General features: G+C 41.3%; 1 protein-coding gene across 5 annotated transcripts in view; it reads left to right on the top strand.

Moving 5' to 3' along the window:
- The first annotated feature begins 11366 nt into the window (after positions 1-11366).
- DYNC1I1 (dynein cytoplasmic 1 intermediate chain 1) overlaps positions 11367-19041 on the top strand; it is a 315653-nt gene continuing 307978 nt past the window's right edge. For 2 of the 5 annotated variants that reach the window (XM_045494850.1, XM_045494854.1), the window contains exon 1: positions 11673-11903. The gene's annotated coding sequence lies outside the window, so the exon portion shown is untranslated. Of the gene's footprint in view, positions 11483-11672; positions 11904-19041 lie in introns of those variants that run through there. The other 3 variants (XM_045494853.1, XM_045494855.1, XM_045494852.1) reach the window with 2 other exon arrangements.

Consider the following 19041-nt stretch of genomic DNA (forward strand, 5'->3'; position numbering starts at 1 on the left):
GGTGTTGGTTCCCGAACTTGGCAGCTTCCTGGGTGAAATCTGAAACTCATACACAGAGGGCAGGGAAAGATGGAAGAAAGAGACAGGCCACTCCAGGTTGGTAGGTGGCAGGCTGAAAAAGCAAGGGAGCTTCGATACAAAACTCATCGTGACCAGCCACAAAAACAAGTAGATCTCCAAGCTCACCTGCCAGAATCTTAAAAGTTTATATATAGGCCTTAACGGGGTGGGTCATGTATACCACGCAGATGGGCTCAACAACACGTTGTTGTCCCAGGTTATGCCCCTGAAACAGCTCTGGCTCTGAGAACAGGAGACAGAATGTACATTTCAAGCTCAGGGGAGAGGGATAGGGGCCTCCTATTGTCCTATTGCCTGGGTCCAGTTTGAGGGTCAACTGACAGTCATGTCATCTCATTGACCTCCTCCAACAGGTAGGTGTTATTCTCATTTTACAAATGAAGAACCCAAGTCAGAGAAATTACATAACTTGTCCAAGATCAAGTAAATGTTTTCTGACCTAGATATCCTGGCCTAAATTCCAGTTCTGAGACATCTATGCAAGATTGGTTATAGCAACTGAATGAAACCCCAGAAGATACACAGTGTTTATACAGTAAGTGAAGCTCTTGGGTTCTGGAAGCAAACATCCTGATTTAGGGGCCTGGCTTTTACTCTTTATAAACTGTAAGAGCTTGAGTAAGTTACTTAACCTCCCTGAGTCTCAGCTTTGCTGTGCATCAACCATCAGCATGATGATAATGATAATGTATGGGGAAGAGCCTATCACATAGTAGGAAGCTGCATTCTTGGTGCTCAGCACATAGCAGGTGCTGGAAACTTATTTACTGGATGTTAGTTGTTATAATACAAAAGCATACACTGGGGTGCACAGGTAGCTCAGTTGGTTCAGCATCCTACTTCAGCTCAGGTTTGTGAGCTCACAGTTTGTGAGTTCGAGCCCTGTGTCGGTCTCTGAGCTGACAGTTCACAGCCTGGAACCTGCTTCGATTCTTTGTCTCCCTCCCTCTGCCCTTCCCCCGCTTGTGCCTCTCTCTCAAAAATAAATAAGTAAATGTAAAAAAAAAAAAAAAAAAAAAAAAAAGAGGAGCATACACTGACAAGAGTAGCAATTTGTCATTCATGAGAGCCAAACCCTATGCTTTTCTTTCCTTCTGCCTTCCTTCCTTCCTTCCTCCCTTTCTCTTTCTCTCTCTCCCTCCCTTTCTCTCTCCCTCTCTTTTCTTTTCTTTCTTTCTTTCTTTCTTTCTTTCTTTCTTTCTTTCTTTCTTTCTTTCTTTCCTTAAGTAGGCTCCACACCCAGCATGGAGCCCAGTGCTGGACTAGAACTCACAACCCTGAGACCAAGACCTGAGCTGAGATCAAGAATCAGATCCCTAACCAATGGAGCCACCCAGGTGCCCCACTTTTCTATTGTTTCAAAACCCTCTCATTTCTCCAACACTTGAGGTATATCCTATGGATGACTCATATCCATAAAGCATAAAGTACACTGATATTGCTTTGACAATGATGTTATAACCAATAAAAAAGGCCACCCTTGCTCTCTTCTCCTGTCACCCTGTCATTCTCATTTACAGGATATCTGAAGATTTCAAGAATAGTTGGTCATCTGTGAATGGTGGTTAAAATACTGATTGCTCCTATTTTTTTCCTGCCTTAAACAATGTCCATCCATAAATTATACCTGATAGAATACTTATGTAACCAAACTTTATATCTGATTTGGAGAAAATGGCTCAAAAGTATATTCTGACTCTGACTGTGGGCACTGTGGAATGAGGTAGCAATTTCACACATATGCAAAAGGCAATCTAAAGAGCTGCGGAATTCAAAGGGCCACTGAGGCTATGTATCTAGTAAATTCATGAATAGAACACATTTAAGAGTTGAGTGAATGTGTCAACCCTTAAATTATCCCCTCATGCATGCATAAAATTCTAAAAATTCCATTGGAAAATAAATCTCTAACAATAAACCTTAATGGTTGAAAATAAAAGTAAGCCAACAACCAACAAAACTAAAAGACAATCGATGGAATGGGACAAGATATTTTCAAATGACATATCAGATAAAGGGTTAGTACCCAAAATTTATAAAGAACTTATCAAACTCAACATCCAAAAAGTAAATAATCCAGTGAAGAAATGTGCAAAAGACATGAATAAACACTTTTCTGAAGAATTCATCCAGATGGCCAACATACACATCAAAAAATGTTAAGCAGGGGCCCCTGGGGGGCTCAGTTGGTTGAGGGTCCGAGTTCGCTCAGGTCATGATCTCATGGTTCATGGGTTCGAGCCACACATTGGGCTCTGGGCTGACAGCTCAGAGCCCGGAGCCTGCTTCAGATTCTGTGTCTCCCTCTCTCTCTGCTCCTCCCCCACTCACACTCTGTCTCTCTCTCTCTCAAAAATAAATAAACGTTAATTTATTTTTTAAAGAAAAGATGCTCAACATCACTCATAATAAGGGAAATACAAATTAAACCACACTGACACACCACCTCACACCAGTCAGCATGACTAAAATGAACAACTCAGGAAACAACGGATGTTGGCAAGGATTTGGAGAAAAGGGAACACTTTTGCACTGCTGGTGAGAATGTAAACTGGTACATCCACTCTGGAAAACAGTATGGAAGTTCCTCAAAAAATTAAAAATAGAGCTACCCTACGACCCAGCAATTTTACTACTAGGTATTTACCCAAGGACACACAAATGCTGATTCGATGGGGTGTATGTATCCCAGTGCTTATGGCAGTGCTGTCAACAATAGCCATATTATGGAAAGAGCCCAAATGTCCATCGACTGATGAGTGGATAAAGAAGATGTAGTGTATATGTATATGTATATGTATATGTATATGTATATGTACATACAGAGAGAGAGAGAGAGAAAGAGAAAGAGAGAGAGGGAGGGAGAGAGACAATAGAACATTACTAGTGATCAAACAGAATGAAATCTTGCCATTTGCAGCAATGTGGATGGAACTAGAATGTATTATGCTAAGTGAAATAAGTCAGAGAAAGATAAGTATCATATTGATTTCACTCATATGTGGAATTTAAGAAACAAAACAGACGTTGGGGCGCCTGGGTGGCGCAGTCGGTTAAGCGTCCGACTTCAGCCAGGTCACGATCTCGCGGTCCGTGAGTTCGAGCCCCGCGTCAGGCTCTGGGCTGAGGGCTCAGAGCCTGGAGCCTGTTTCCGATTCTGTGTCTCCCTCTCTCTCTGCCCCTCCCCCGTTCATGCTCTGTCTCTCTCTCTGTCCCAAAAATAAATAAAAACGTGGAAAAAAAAATTAAAAAAAAAAAAAAGAAACAAAACAGACGACCATAGGGGAAGGGAAGGAAAAAAATTAGATAAAATGAGAGAGGGAAGCAAAACATAAGAGACTCTTAAATACAGGGAACAAACTGAGGGTTGCTGGTGGAGTGTTAGGTGGGAGGATGGGGCTAAAGGGGCGATGAGCATTAAGGAGGGCACTTGTTGGGATGTGCCCTGGGTATTATATGTAAGTGATGAATAACTAAATTCTACTCCTGAAACCATTATTATACTATATGTTAACTAACTTGGGCTTAAATAAAATTGAAAAAAAAACCCCAAATATTTTGGGGGGAAAGAAAAAAGTAAGCCATATCCTTCCAAGAAGAGATGGAAACATTTTTAAACCATTTGTTAAACATTTTTAAACCATTTTAAACCATTTTTTAAACCAATTAAAATTGATCCAGTGTCCAAAATTGTTTGAAATAATGACAGGACTACTTTGCCTTATAATGAGGTCTAATCTCAAAGTTTATGGACTCCCTGTCTCTGATTTTTCTCCTCCTCCTCCTCCTCCTCCTCCTCCTCCTCCTCCTTCCTCTTCTTCTTCTTCTTCTTCTTCTTCTTCTTCTTCTTCTTCTTCTTCTTCTTCTTCTTTATTTCTGCTTCTCTGGAACTTTCTGTCTGTCTTTCTCTTTCTTTTCCTCCACTCCACCACAGAAATGAAACATGAAATATATTCTTATTTGTTGGCTCTGTTGAACAAAACATGGATTTTTATTAATTGGTTACCCTGAAATGTTTCAAAGCATTTTCTCAAAATACACATATTTATTTGTATTTTTAACTCTTTTACTATAAAGAAAAAAAACAATGTTATCAGACTCTTAATGGCAGTTGATCATCTAATTCAACCTGATTTTATATGACCTTATTTATATTTTACAAGTTGGAACATTAAGAAACTACTTGAACAGTTCAGCAATTCGGCAATTTATCTCCTCAACATGAGCCTTTAGTGAGAGAAAAAGCTTGAGTTACAAATGATTATGTAATATGAAAGATGTCAAAGTAATGAAGGATGTACAGTACCTCTAGGCAGCTGATGATATTTTATCTTCTATTGCTTTTAACCCATATGGTAAGAAAACCGTAATAAAAAAGGTATGTGAAAAAGAGACTATTAAGTATAGTTCACTAACAGAAGATGAAAAATTAAATTGAACTTTAAAGTACATTGAAAAAAGTTTATTCACTACTGTTATTAGATCACTTCTTGCAAACTGAGAAAAGCAAAGAATTACCCGAAGGCTCCATGACAAATGGACATACAGCTAACTCTTTAAAATATTTATGAATCATCCTTTATCCACTTCAGACCAGTATTCAAAATTTGAATACACACACACACTTGCAATAATAAAAAATTCAATCTAAAGTATCGATTTGGAAATCTTTCAAAATATGGTAGGCAAACGCAAGAGGCAAAGAAATGGTCTGGGTAAGCCTTAAGATCTTGTTCTTATAGGGGAGCATTAAAATATTGAAGGCTTTCTCATGTGCTAATTGGTTTTCTTGCTAAAAACTTAAATGGAACCATAATCTCTTTCTTTCACTATCTTCCCATAAATGAGTTAAACTTATATTTGATAGGCCGTATTTTCAGAAATCATCTGGTCAAAAAATGTGAATTATGTTACCCTGTTGGTTTGCAAATTGGCCCCCATACATGAAAGGCAAGGACAGACAGAAGACAGAGACGGAAAAAAGATTGATAGGTGACAATTTTTATACACAAGCGAACTTACATCAGAGGCTTGTCTGGAGCGGCCACAAGAGGAGTAGCTCTCCATGCCCACCTGCCAGAATCTTAAAAGTTTATACGGTGCCTGGGTGGCTCAGTCAGTTAAGCGTCTGACTTCAGCCCAGGTCATGATCTCACAGTTTGTGAGTTCCAGCCTCGCATAGGGCTCTGTACTGACGGCTCAGTGCCTGGAGCCTGCTTGGAATTTTGTGTCTCCCTCTTTCTCTGCCCCTCCCCTGCTCATGCTCTCTTTTTCTCTCTGTCTCAATAACACATTGCTCTCTCAAGGCTGTCCTTGAAAACGGCTTTCACTGTGAGAAAAGAGGGCAGAAGTACATTTCAAGGACGGGGAGGGAGGGGGTGAGGAGTCTCTGATTGCTGGGTCCAGTTTGCTGGTCAACAGGTGGTCATGTCCTCTCGATGAACTCATATCCTAAATAAAGGATTTCACCTGAATGCTTAGCAAATGCAGGAGAGCAAGGACCTGGAGGTCACAAGGGCACCGCTGGCCACATAGCTCTATCCATTCATCACTAGCATGAACGGCACCTCCCTGGAGGATAGACAGGGGCAGTGTATATTTCTAGTTCCAGAGAATACTGTAGCATATCATTATAAGCTCCCTGGGGAGGGATTCCTTCATGGCTCATTGCATCTCAATGGAACCAGAGTAGCACAATAACTACCTAAGTGGTATGTGTTGGAAGTGGTGTGCAGGGAGAAAAGAACATGATACTTGGTATATATCCAAGAAGTGAGAGGGCACAATCATCTTCTTTGATCCTGACTCCATTCTTATCCTGACTCCTCTGTTAGCAAGAAGGTGAAAGGCTTCATCCATCTTTAGCTTCTTGTTTCTGATGTCTACAACGTATATTGTAACTGTTGCCAAATAAGATTTAGTGTACGTTTAGGGAGTTTTAAAAGGAAGAAGTTTAGGGGCTCCTAGGTGGCTCAGTCGGTTGAGCATCCGACTTCGGCTCAGGTCATAACTTCACAGTTTGTGGGTGGGTTCGAGTCCTGCATCGGGCTCTGTGCTGACAGCTTGGAGCCTGGAACCTGCTTGGGATTCTGTGTCTCATTCTCTCTCTGCCCCTCCGCCCCTCTGTCTCCATCTCTCAAAAAGAATTAAATGTAAAAAAATAAATAAATAAAAGAAAGAAGCTTATGGTATAAACCTCTATTGTTTTTAAGTGACTTAACGCTGTTAGTGGAATATTCCTCATATCTAACAGGCTTGTTGGAACATGTAAAAAAAAATTCGTAGTGGAATCCCCCAAAATAGCCAGCATTTTGGTAATATTTTTCTGTTACCTTTCATTCCTTTTGCTGTGCATATCCACATAGTAACAATATTTAACATTCATTTAAAATTTACTTGTTGCCAATCACTGTATCAATTTTTTATAAGAATTATCTCATTTAATCCTTATTACAATCTTTAAAAAAAATTTTTTTAATGTTTAGTTATTTTTGAGTGAGAGAGAGATAGAGTGAGGTAGGGGAAAGAATAGAGAGAGAGGGAGACACAGAATCTGAAGCAGGTTCCCCGAGCCATCAGCACAGAGCCCGATGTGGGGCTGGAACTCACAAACTGTGAGATCATGACCTGAGCTGAAGTTGGACTCTTAACCGACTGAGCCACCCATGTGCCCCAATTCTTATTACAATCTTAAGAGATGGGCAGTATGATGACCGTTTTACAGATGAAGATATATTGAGGCTTAACAGGGTTAAGCAATTTGTGCAGAACCACATAGCTAGTGAATCACAGGAGCTAGTTAACCCAGGTATTCTTGACTCAGGGCCTGGGTTCTTGACCTCAATTTAATATCTCTGATTTATACATTCCTTTAGTACTAAAAATTGTGTTATTTTATGCAGACTGTTTTATAATTCTTCTTAAAGTATTACTCTATAATGAAGTAAGCATAAGAAGGAAAAGAAGTGAGAAACATGTAATATGTAAAATTTTCTTTCTAAGATATACAAATTATTTACATTTCACTTTTCAAATAGTCAAATAATATTAAGAGTTAGCACATGAGAAATAACTAATGAAGCACCATAAAGAAAAATATTCAGACTTGCTGGTTAAAGGCACAGAAACAGTCCCAATGAATATATATTTACTTACTTCTAAATAAATACAGATAGGTTTTTTAAAGTGTTGGGAGAGCTCTGGAAGATAGAGCTATCAGGATTTAGGAACAATCTTTCTGAGGAGTGGTTATAAGAACAATAAAATACTGTTTCTAGGAAAGAACCTAGAGAAATAATTTACCGAAAGTGTTGTTACTTTCTTTTCCCAAGGTAGGTTTATTTGATTCCTAGAAATGTACGTTTGAAATAACAAGTAATGGGGAAGAACACAAAGAAATAGACACCGGTTTCACAGCTGGGGAAAAATAAAGATTTATATTCAGACACTGACGGAAGTGAATTTGAAGAAAAATAATTTATGTCTTATAATCAATGGAGTTGTACTTATACATTTAAGTGCTTAAAATGATTTTTTAAGATCTGAAGATTTGTATTTTTGACGTGTAGATATTTTCATGGTTGCATTTTATTATGGATTGTTAAAACATATGCATTTTGGCTTAGCATCATCTTTGAAAGAAAAGCTGATGGAAGGAAATGTAAGGGGGAAGGGGAGGGACAGATACAAGGAGGCAAAAGTGAAGGGGGTTGGTGATTATAACACAATTACATGCCACATATAGGCAATTATAGTATAAGTGGAGTTGTCTTTGGAAGTTATTCAAAAAGCATTTAAAAAATCTAAAACTATGTAACAGATATCTCTGAATTCATTCTTCCAAAACTGATAGCAAATTTTGTGTGAGTGTATTTATTTATTGTAGGTTCTTTGCATCTATAAAAAACATAGACAACATGCTGTAATGAAGTGTCCAGAAGACAAAAAGCAAGAGTTGCTTTATACATTGCAATCATTGATTTCATCCTAAGTCACTCTTCGATTTCTAGTAAATCTTAAAATACTAATAATGCACCTTTTTTTCTGAACATCTATTATGGTTTTGGTTTGGCACAAACTGACCATCTTTAGTCATATAATCAAAAAATACATAAAACATGTCTCACTTGATATATATCCTACACAAAACTATATATGACATTCATCAGTGGTTTTAAATTAGTTTCCTTACAGGTTTTTATTCTGAGCACTACGTAGAACATATGTTGTCTTAACTGGAGAATATTTTCAAGCATTTTTTTCCCTCTTGGTTATCTTTCAATTTTAAAAGCCAACTCAGATGGCTCACATTTCTTTTCTGTGGTGTTAGAGCCTTTGGATCACTGGGGTTAATCTTCAGTTTTATTTCTTCCAACCAAGATATAATGGACTGAAGAAAAACTTGCAGAGGAGACTCTTGGGCAGATAGGAAGAAATCTGGTACAGAAGAATGTTGCTGGAACCTGGGTGAAATGGGGTTCCAGGCAAGTGAGTTAGACAAGGGAGCCAGCTGCGGGCCACACCTGTATCTGGCACTGATGTATGAGGTGCATGAAGACAGAAGACTCTCTTTCTTGAAGGCTGGTAGTGACTCCAAGGTCTCAGTAGTCCCTGAAGTCTGGTAATATCACAGATTGGACACTGAATTTAGAGAGTACAAAGCTCTGGGACTTTTCATGCTGACTGAACTAATAATAGCAAACTAGAGCTAACATTTATTGAATGTTTCTAATTATATGCTAGGGGCTGTGCGAAGTGCTTCGCATGGATTAATTCATTGAAATATCACAGGTGACAAGTGTCATTATTACCCCCTTTTGACTTCTAGGAGAGTTGAGTCTCAGAAGTGTCTACTAACGTGTGCAAATATACAAAACCAGTAAGCAGTCGACTTAAGCTCACACTCAGAAAGTCTGATTCCAGAGTAGGAGAATTTAGCCACACCACTGTCTCTCTGCAAGACTCTTTAGCAACTTCTTAAAGGCTAGTAAGTTAGAAATTTGCCCGGCGTGTTTTTATAGTAACCATTTAACTAATTCTTGGGGCTCTTCTTTCAAACTTTGGAGCATTAAATAGATTAAGAGGTGAAATGGGTATATTTGCAATGAGCAGTTTATGACTTGTAGGGGGTATAGGGGGAACACTGCACTACTGCGTAAATTTTTTGTAAACTTAGAATACTCTAAAAAAATAAGATCTATCAATAAAACTAAGGTAAAGTCTATGCATGCTATCTAACCCCGTTCTCAAATGCACATTGCCATCTGTCAAGATTCGTATCCAACTGTACACATACACCCAGAACCTCTTCAACAAATGCCTCCAGATCATGAGGATGCCCTACTGTAAGGCATTTTCCCCTTCCTGATCTCTCATGGCAAATGTCTTTCTACCTTTTTTATTCTACTTTTATTAGTCTGTTTGGTATTAAAGCCAATTGCGTCTTTTCATTAGATTTTGAGTCTCTGGAATATAGAGATCATTCATTTCTTATTTATTTGTAGTCCTACACCCAATATCTATACTATGCCTGTACACATGATTATGAAAATAATTATAAGCACTTTTTAAAAATTTGTGCTGGGGATATAAGCCATTATGATAAACACAACTTGACAAATTCAGGCCTTCCTAGTCCTGACCTAGGTCCTTAAAATGAACTTTGAATTAGTCTTTACTTGTTTCAGTCCTTTATCCATAGAAGCTCCTGGATGACCCTTTCCAAATGTCATTTCCTGCTCAAATATCTGTAATGGTGGTATTCCACTATCTTCTTTTCAGCCTTCCCTAAGTCTCAATCTGATCCCCATGAGTCTGCCATACTTCAAAAAGCTGGACCACTCAGCATTTGCTGGGTACATGTGGTTTCTCTTTTCTAGAGCTTTGTTTACGCCTGGAAATGTTCTTCCCTCTTCATTTCTACTCTTAAACCCCTATCTATCTGTTTCAGATATTATCCATATTCACAATTCTAATTTTCTCCTATGACCTTCCCCACTCCAACCAGATGAGCTCTTGTTGGAATTCTTTTAACATATTGTATTGCTTTGGCCATTTCCTTATTGTTCACCTGTAAAAAAAGTTTATTTATGTTGAAAGAGAGAGAGTGTGAGCACATGAGGAGGGTAGGGGCAGAGAGAGAGGGAGACAAAATCCCAAGCAGGCTCCCTGCTGTCAGCACAGAGCCCACCACAGAACTCAGTCTCACAAGCCATGAGATCATGACTTGAGCCAAAACCAAGATGCGGTCGCTCAACCAACTGAGCCACCCAGATGCCCCTGTTTGCCTTTAGTTATATGTTTACCCTTCCTTCTACCTTCAACTGGATTTTAACTTCTTTGTAAAAAAGGGCTTATATTCTCCTCATTTTTGGACCACCTGAAGTTCCTAGCTTTGGCAGGTAGTGGGCATACAATAACCCCCATATTGGAGAGACAGTAATACCAGTTGGTAATGTACAAGCAGTGAAGTCAGGTGAACAGGGGTTCCAATCTCAGCTACATCACTCTGTAGCTGGGGAACTTGGGCAAAGTAGTTAACTTCTTTGAGATTCAGTCCTTTAACTATGGGGATGGCATTTTATCTACTACACAGTGCTAATAAAAAACTTAAAAGAAAAATGTACGTAGAGTTTGATTTCTATTAAGTATCCAATACATGGCAATGGCAAGTGTTTGTTTCATAAGTTTTTTTCTCTGCAATATCTTGAATTCCTTCTTTCAAAAGACATTCCACTTGTCTATTTTTTAGCCAGACTTACGGTCACAATAATTTGCCAGGAAGGCAAAATTGGAAAAAAGGATGGCCATTTCATAAGTAGGTATAATATCATATTTACCTCTATATTTATTTATTTTGAAATTACTGTAGCACTTGATTAAATAAATTCATAAACAGTTACTCAGCATTTATTATGCATCAAACACTGTTGTAGGTATTGGGAATACAACAGCGAAGAAGACACAGTCTTTGTCCTTCAGTAACTTCCATGTTAATGTGGACAGTGACCTCACAGATATTCAAGAAGCACAACGAAAAACTTAGCTATAAAATGGTGCCAAATCTGCACTGATTAGAAGCCCAAACTCCATTTCTGGGTTTACCACTTAGCTGTTACAGTAAGCTTTGAGGGAGTTCAAGAATGGTTACCCAGATTTTTAACAGCTAGGAATCCAAGAAGCAACGTTGTGGAGGCGAGCTATATATACATTTTTTTTCTTCTGGGAAAAAAAATAGGGATAAATCAGACCTATGTCTTTGTGTGTAGCAGATGGAGCTGAGCTTTCTCTATTTCTACTTAAATGACCTTAAAGTAGCTGTCTGGGAGTGAAAGTTGTTCAATGTTGGCATGTCAGCAACAGCTCCCCAAACACCGAAGCTCCTCTGTTTGCAGCAACTTAGGTGAGTCCTGCCGATTGTACAGATAGACGGGTTGACCTCCCCAGGCCCCCGGTTTGACACCCGCTGCTGGGCCGGCGCCACCCCTCCCTTGCGAGACCCGTGCGAAGGCTGCGAGCGGAGGGCCCTCCCGCGGGAGGGGCGCGGGGCGTGGAGGGCGTGGGCGGGGGCGGGGCGAGCCCCGCAGACTGGGTGCTCCGAGGGAGCTGTCAGTGTCAGGCTCGCGGAGAGAGAGGAAGTGCTGGGTCCCCGAGGAGCGCGAGCCGAGCGGCCGGCGCAGCGTGAGACAGCACATCCTGCGCGCGCCGGGCCCGCCGCCCTCTGGAGCCGCTCGAGCCTCGACCCCGCCGCCCCCCGGGGGCCGCTGCCGCGCTCGCTCGGGGAGCCCAGTGCCGCCGCCGCCGCCGCCGCCGAGCGCGTCCAGGTAAACAGGAGGGGGGTGTCGCGCTCTCCCGGCCGCCGCCTCCGCGTCGCCCCTCGACCCTCCCAGCCCCAGGGTCGTCTGCGCGGGTAGCCGGGCAGTAGTTGGGCCGCCGCAGCCGCAGCCGGACCCCTGTCTCGGCCCCCTCCCCAGGCTCCTGCGTGCTCACGCGGCGCCCTAAGGCGGCCAGAGCCCCCCCCCCCCCCCGCCAGCGACACCCCGCTGCTTCAGTTTCCCCCGGTAGAGTCCAGAGGCGGGGGCAGAGGAGGAGGGGTCGTGGTGTCATCACCTTGTCGCCCACCTCGCGGGCTGGGAGGGGCGTCCCAGTGTGCCCCGCCTCGGTCCGGTCCTGGGCGGCAGAAGGCTAGCGGCGGTGAGATCCGCACCCCTGTGGGCCACCAGCTGACGGCCCCTGGGGGAGGGGAAGCTGCAGAGGGAAGGGAAAGGATGCTGTTTGATTACATTTTCAGCTGTCTGCAGAGCTCTTAGATGCTGTTGCTACCCGCCAAGTCGGAGGGAGCGAATGTACTTCCAGTAGGGCATTAATTAAACACTCACGCAAGAAGATGCCAGTTTCTCTCACTGCTGCAAAAAAGTGTGGTTGGGGGATGTGTTTTCGTAAACACCTTCCTAGCCGCGTGGCTCTCCTACCCCCACTCTGGAATCGCTGTGGCCTTATAAATCTGTGCGTCGTCATCATTAGGGCAGTGATCCTAGCAGCGCTGATGGGAACTGAGTGTGCGAGAGTCTCATGACTTGTGTCTTGGTTAATAAGGTTAAGTGGAAACCCAGGATCAGGACAGGAAATTACTTTGGAAATCGGAGACTCAGCAAAAATGCAGAAGATGGAATATAGTCTATTCTGGCCTCTACCTCATCTAGGTAAGGGGCAAGAACAAATGGCCAGCCATTTTCTTGCCTGGAATGCCTTTCAAGTGTGCACTGTAGACTTATTCTAGTTCAGGGTTGTGAAAAATTGCTCCCAAATATTCCAGATTAGCAGAAAGCATAGCTGACAGTAAGGCATGGGTAGCTGCGGAAGACAGCGTATGGCTAATATTAGCACAGCTATGGGTGACGGTCTATGAACATATTTTCACTGTGAAAATTATAGTGAGAGACAGCGTTAGGAAATTCGGAATGGAGACTTCAGTGCAAGTTGCATCCTGAGGGTGCCGGTGGGAATGTGATTAATACTTCCTCTGATGATTTAAAATGCCAAATTTTGTCCAGAAGTTCTTTGTGTGAGAAACAAAGGCCTTAAACTCTGCTCTTTTGACCATGTTTCTCAATAAAAATATACTCAGTCATCAAAATGTTCTCTTCACGGGAACCAACCTGCCAATGTTTTTTAAGTTCTGAGGATTCAGTGCTCCAAGAGCCATTTTTCTGTAAAATCTTGCAGTATCATCATTAGGACGTTAGGACAATGTATTTTCGTGCCCAGTAGAGGCTTTGTACAGCCTGTCCAGTCTGGCCCCAGTTTTTGGCCCAGCACATCCCCTATGTCTCTCTTTTTTGTCCTTGTCTTGGGCCTCAGGCACTGATGCACCTGCTTCCTCTCCACTTGGACCTGAAGGATGCAGGCACACAGTGCCCAACTGCAGAGGGATGGCTCAGCCCCTCCACACCCCCAGCCTTTCCCCTTCTACTGAAACATGTCCTTAAGCTCTTTGGTGTTTGAGATCTACATCATCAGGTATAATCACTATCAGGGATATGGACAGAGAAAAAATTTAACCCACAAGAAAGTGGGGCAATTCTTACAGTGCTGGTCCCTAGTGCCTAGTTTCTGATAAACTTCTGAGATTATGAGAAGAAGTCAGGGGCACCTGGGTGGCTCAGTTCCTTAAACCTCTGGACTTAGGCTCAGTTCATGATTTCATGGTTTGTGAGTTCAAGCTCCACATTGGGCTGTCTGCTGTCAGCACATGGCCCACTTTGGATCCTCTGTCTCCCTCTCTCTCTGACCCTCCCCCACTTGTGTGTGTGCATGTGTGTGTGTGTGCACGTGCACGCGCGCTCTCTCTCTTTCTCTGTCTCTTTCTCTCTCTCACAAAAATAAACAAAATTTAAGAGGAAGTCAACCAGCATTTGTGTCATCATGCTTTATGTCTGAGAGGGCTCTGTCAACTTTCTTACCAGCCCTTCTACTTCCCCAAACATTTCTTCCCAAGTCTACATTTAATAAATAAACCTTTCCTGTTTTTTTTTTTTAATTTTAGTTTAGAAAGAGAGAGTGAGAAGGTGTGAGCGCACATGGGGGAGGGGTAGAGAGAGAGAGAGAGAGGGAGAATCTTAAGCAGGTTCCACACTCAGCACAAGCCCCATGAGGGGCTCAGTCCCACTACCCTGGGATCATGACCTGCACCGAAATCAAGAGTTGGACACGCGGGGTGCCTGGGTGGCTCAGTCTGTTAAGTGTCCGACTTTGGCTCAGGTCATGATCTTGAGGTTCGTGGGTTCAAGCCTCGCATTGGGGTCTGTGCTGATGGCTCAGAGCTTGGAGCCTGCTTCAGATTCTGCATCTGCCTCTCTCTCTGCCCTTCCCCCACTTATGCTCTGTGACTCTCTGTTGCTTAAAAATGAATAAATGTTTTAAAAAATTTTTGAAAAGAGCTGGACACTCAATGGACTGGTGCCCCAATAAGCCTTTTCCTTGACTCCAGCACTGAGTCAGGTAATTTTTGGGGATTCATCTTGGGTACTTCTCTGTCTGGTCTTGTAAAATACATACCAAGTCTTCAAACCATGTCTCTCAACACAGACTGTGCATAGGCTTCATCCAAAGTGATTTACCTAAATGGGCTACTGATTCTTTCCATCACCTGTTTCTTTCTATAACTTAACCTAACCTCAGATGAAAAGGTCTTTTGCAAAGTTAAGTATATCCTTCATCATTTTGTTTGCCTTACATTTTGCTCTGCCAAGTAAAGCAAAGGTTAATAATACACTGAGCAGTTTCCTAAATGTATTACCTTACCGAAACATTTGCTAAAATGGGTTGAGCACTTGGCCCAGGCATTGGATTTTACGTTACTTCTCCATGTATTAATTTATTTAATCCACAAATGTCTTATGAGTTATATATTATTTGTAATCCTATTTTACAGATGAGGAAACAAAGATACAAAGATGCCAACTAACTTTTTTGAAAATTGCTCAACTGATAAATTATAGAGGCAGGATTGGAACCCTAGGCAGTCTGAATCTACTCTTTCATACTACAGAACAATTATATTGGTTAATTTTCATATACTGAATACCAAGCTCTTTTCTCATGTTATTTCATTTTAATCCTTATATGAATCCTATGAAATAGATGTTATTGACCATATTTTATAGATGATGTGACTGAGTTCAGTGACATATTCAGGGTTATAGATAATCAATAGCAGATGCAGGGTTCAAATCAGGTCTGTTTGACTCCCAAGCCAGAGCTCACCCAGTTTTGCTAGCATCCCCTATCAGAAACAAGAAAAAGCTGAACTTGTCTGTCTCTTTCAGGTTTGCTACCTAACATCCTTATGGACCATTGTCATGTCCTTTAAGCCTCAATGGTGGCCATACTTTTTGTCAGCAGATTGATAACTATGGATGATATGGCAAACTCAATGTAGCACTATAGCTCTTCTGAAATCGAGCACCAATTTGGTTCTCTCTCCTTAATGAAATTAGGTAATTACCCATGATACTTTGTGGATCCCAAGTGCCATGTAAATAGTCATTTCTTTGATCAGGGATCCCTTTTACTAGAAAATGTTGTGACTTCTACACCCCCTATAAAATGTGAGAAAATGCGTTCTTTGGGGAACTTTGCTAGGACAATGAACTTTTAGGGTTCACTTCTTTTGAGAATTAAGTTAATCTGACTCTCATTTTATTTCTTTGAAATTTATAAACTTTTGCCCAGATCCATGTAAAAAATATTCCTCTTAATTAAGAACTTTTCATAGATATCCTAGGCTGATTTTCTTTGCTTCCTCTCTACAGAAAGCCTGGCACCAGAATGTCAGAGTGAAGCTTGCATTGGAACATAGACACTACTGTCCAGGTGCAAACCCTGAGGAGCCCACATGTTCGTAAAGCATCTCCTGATTCTTTGTTCAGAGGAGGCTTCTTAAATAGGAGTCCTAGGCATTGTGGAGAGCAGGCACATGATGGTGTTCTGGTGGTCACCGAACCTGATAATACTGATGCAAAATTTAATGCATATGTATAGAAATGCAACTTTCTGGTGGCAGGGGGTGGGGTGTGGGATTTGTGACCAAAAAGAGATTAAGAACCGCTGGTTCATAGGCACAGTTTAGAAAAGGGGCTAGGAGCTGAGGCCACTCTGCTGAAATGTGTAGAAAACAAGGCAAAACTATCCTATGAGCACCAACCAAGAAAAAAATGTTTGTAGCTACCAGAGCATTGTTGGCATTTTGCTCCCAAGGCATTTTGAAGGCAGGGGGTAGGGGGTGGGGTGGTACCAACTTACACTAATGCACGCTGCAACCAAGTGAGATCTTCAAGAATGGCAGGAAGCCTTAGCGTTGCTTGCCATCCATTAGGTACTTACCCTGTTCGTGTTTAGGTTCATCAAATCATTCTAACAGCCCTGTAAGGCTGACATTCTTATCTTCATTTGACAAACAAAGAATCTGATGCTTGGAAACATGAAGCCACTTTGTCAAGGCCACCTGAAACCAGTTTGTGGGAAAGCTGGATTTCAAATGCAGGTTGGCCAGATTCCAAAGTTTGTTTATTCTGTTCCCATCGTATGTCATTGTTTTTCTATGTGGGATGCCAAAAAATACCGTTTAGTGTAGCTTTTCATTGTGGCAAGACAGAGAGTCCTTCAAGACAGAGAGTCCCCCATGTGCTGATGGGAAAAGCCTAAATGTATTATCAAAAAAGAACAAGAAAATTAGACGTCTCTCAGTGTACTGGAGAATAAGCAAGTCCTGCTTTCCCTTGAGGTGTGCTAAAGCCCCTACATTTAATTCTCAAGTGTCACTAGGTATCAGGCTGCACACAAAATGCATAGCGGTTTACAACGAGGACAGTCCAGAAAGTTGACTTTGCAGGAGTGGATATAAACCAAGACTGTGTTCATTGCAAAGATGAATTTATTTCAAAGCTGAATTCGAAGCTGCTCAGTGTTCTGGGGTTTAGCTGATATAGTGACTGTGTCATGATCCGGAACACTAACTTGGTACTAAATCTTGGGAGCACCTCTGCTTACCAGACAACCTACATACCCTTTAGTTTTTGGTTCTTATCAATCCTGACATCCTCACAAGCAGCAGTTTTATTTCCAAAATATTACTGAATCCCTAACATTTCTATCCTCACCCATATTTTTACTCTACTCTTAAAGAATGACCCATTGTTTTCATTTTGGGGGCACAAACCAGCTAATGCCATCAGTGTGGCAAACACACAAAGCACAAATTTATGTCGGAGTCAAGGGCATTCTTTATAATAAAGTAATGAGTCTCTGGCACTACACAGGATGATTGCACTTGATCAAAAGATCTGCCTGGAAACCAATACCAGTGTGCTTTATTATGCTTCAATTTTTTTTCTTCTATAACCTCTAAAGAATTTTTAAAAATTCTGCTGCTCTCTTATGCTACACATTTTAAGTTGGCATCTAACTGTTTTCATTGTAAACTTGAAGAATCACAACAAATGTGATTTCCAGAATATTGTAAACTTGGATATTTAAAAATAAAATGATGTAATTCTTTGAATTTAATTACAATCTAAATACTATCTCAATCTCTCTATAAAAAATACCTGAAGAAGCTCCTCAACAAAAGGGTATTTTTATACCTTGTGGTCAAGCATCACAGTCAGATTTGGGGCTTCAAGTGTCATGGTTTTTTTTTTTTCCCCCCCCTCTGGTAATGGGGAAGAAAGGCTTTTGCAAAAATGGAGGTGGGAAAGGAAGCCCTGAATGATTCTAAGTCACAGGCATGTTCTCTGATAGGTCAGTTTCTGGAAAGATTAAAGACAGAAGCTTCAGATCTGGAAACTAAAATGTCATTAGTTCTTCTCATGCTTGCGCAGTCCTTAGAAACCCTTGATGGGCACCAGGGTCACACGATGCCAAATATCAGAGCATACATTTATTTAGCACAGGTGTTGTATGTTATGGGTCACTGCAGGCAGTGGCTGGGAGTTAGGTCCTTGGCCTTCTGTCTGTGTGACTCAGACTCAAAGTGGGCAGGGCTGGAAGGACCTGCAAAGTCAAGGGTCCCATCTCCTGCCCTGAGGCTGTCTTTCCCCTATGTAGTGATTTACAGAAGAAATTGACTTATTCTAGTGTGTTTTAAATCAGTGTTTCTCAGTCAGGGGTGATTGTCCACCCTAGGGACATTTGGCAATGTCTAGAGGCAATTCTGGTTATCAAAACTGGGGAGAGTGGCTACAGGCATCTAATAGGTGGTGGTCAGGGCTGCCGCTGAATATCCTACAATGCACAGGACAACTCCTGTGACAAAGTATTATCCTGCTCAAAATGTCAATAGACACTCTGTTTTTCTATTGAATATTTCCTGTTGTAATTTAAGTCCATTTCCTTGTTTGGTCTTTTACAACATAAGAGTACAACATCTAAAAGACAGCATAAGACAAAAGAAAGAAGAAGCCAGATATCTCACTTAAGCTATGTGAGCCTCAGTTTCTTTATCTGTGAAATGGGGATAATGATACCTGGCTTGCAAAGTTATTATAAGGATTACAGATAACGAGAAAACAGGGTTCAATACATGTTACACACTCAGTGTGTGGAAGATGCTTCTTATTATCCAGCAGCAATTATATCATTCTCTAGCCTTCTCTTCTCAGGGATATGTGTGATCTTGCCTTCCTTTGAACCCAAGGTATGCTTAAAAAAAATTTTTTTTTATATTGAATTGTACTACTTATATGCATGCCTCTTTCCCCCACTATACTTCAGGCTCCCTGAGATACCCTTGTATCTTTCAGCTGAGGGTCTTACACATGGTGGAGGCTCAAGAAGCTTTGTTGATCTGAAATACTAGCCAGAATAAATCCCACTTAATTTTCTTTTTATTATAAGATTTAATTCTTTCCCCTTGGATCACTTTAATGTGTTTAGTAAAAACAGTCACTTCCTGAAATGTAG

The sequence above is a fragment of the Leopardus geoffroyi genome, chromosome A2, assembly GCF_018350155.1.
Source record: "Leopardus geoffroyi isolate Oge1 chromosome A2, O.geoffroyi_Oge1_pat1.0, whole genome shotgun sequence".
Classification (NCBI taxonomy): domain Eukaryota; kingdom Metazoa; phylum Chordata; class Mammalia; order Carnivora; family Felidae; genus Leopardus; species Leopardus geoffroyi.